This window comes from Poeciliopsis prolifica, unplaced genomic scaffold (genome assembly GCF_027474105.1).
Source record: "Poeciliopsis prolifica strain line A6 unplaced genomic scaffold, Auburn_PproV2 SCAFFOLD009, whole genome shotgun sequence".
NCBI lineage: Eukaryota > Metazoa > Chordata > Actinopteri > Cyprinodontiformes > Poeciliidae > Poeciliopsis > Poeciliopsis prolifica.
Window position 1 is genome coordinate 4,855,574 of NW_026562384.1, and position 1,334 is coordinate 4,856,907.

The window sequence follows — 1,334 nt, forward strand, 5'->3', positions numbered from 1 at the left end:
GTTTCAGCCTGAAGGACCAGGAAATATTTTGAAGCACTTTCCAGCTGCTTCTCTTACTCGTCATTCCTCATGCAAACGCAGCCAAAATTCTGGCATATCAACCTTCGTTGAAGTGAGTTATGGTTTCATCAGATGTCACCGCGCTTATAGAGAATCAAGAGTTTATTGAAAAAGCTGCAGCCTTGCAGGGTTTTAAAAGTGACCATGGATTAACTGAGCCATGTGACAGAAAAGAGAAAAAAAAGTAAATGTGAAAATACTTTAGAATTTTCCCTTTTACCATAGGGAACACGACATTTTGTTGAAGCTTCTGTAATTTCTGCCGTTCTCCGCTTTCCAATCTACACAAATGCTGTCAATTGAAGTAAAAACACATCATTTAAATGCTTTTGATGTATGAAAAATAAAATAAATGACAGAAATTCTAACTCCACTTCTTTTGAATTAAATTCAACACATTTAGGATATAATCATACACATATTCATTTAACAATAATCGCATTGTTTTCTCTCTTTTTTTGCAGAAGTTACTTTAAGATCAAGCTGGATCTGAATCTTTTTCTGTCCACATGTCGATGCAACGTGTCAAACAGGAGAGCGGCTACGCAAAAATAAAACCGTGTGAACAAAATGGCTGAAGACGGAGTCAAATCCTGTATTACATGGTGTTTTCTCTGTTGAAATGCCGTGCAATTTAGAGGAAAACTATCTTTCAACTTCAGCTGTCAGTAGTGATTTGGTGTGATATTTGTTAGTCATGGTGTCATATTTACTCCCTGGAAATCATTTTGTTAATAGCATTATACAGAATTATTACAGTATGGCTGCCACTGAAACACAGAAAGAAAGAATTAAAATGACATTATCCTGATTAAGAGAAGCCTGCCTTGCATCACCGTATCCCAGACAGCAGAGCCTGTAGGAGGTTAAATTAACATGTCACTCTGCTGAAACACCAGATTAAAACATGCACAGTAGAAAAAGCATCTTCTCCTTTCCCTCCTCATGATATCGCACAGATGGTTATTACACATGCTCTCACACACACGCATGCACACACTTCCTGTTTCACAGCATAAGCTCCAGTGCTACATGTCACACTGTAATGATGAACGAGCCCTGTCTTTTGTAGTGTGATAAAGCCCCCCCTGTCTGAGCCTGAATAGGTAAGTTATTGTTGGAGTACCATAACCTTCTATTTCATCTTCCGTGAAAAAGAAATCAATTAAGAGCGAGGCAGGATCATGCCTTGCTTTTGAGCACAGCTAATCACATTTATTTCACCCACACTTTACCCTTTCTTTTCTTTTTTTTTTGCTCAAGCTGCTTTTTCT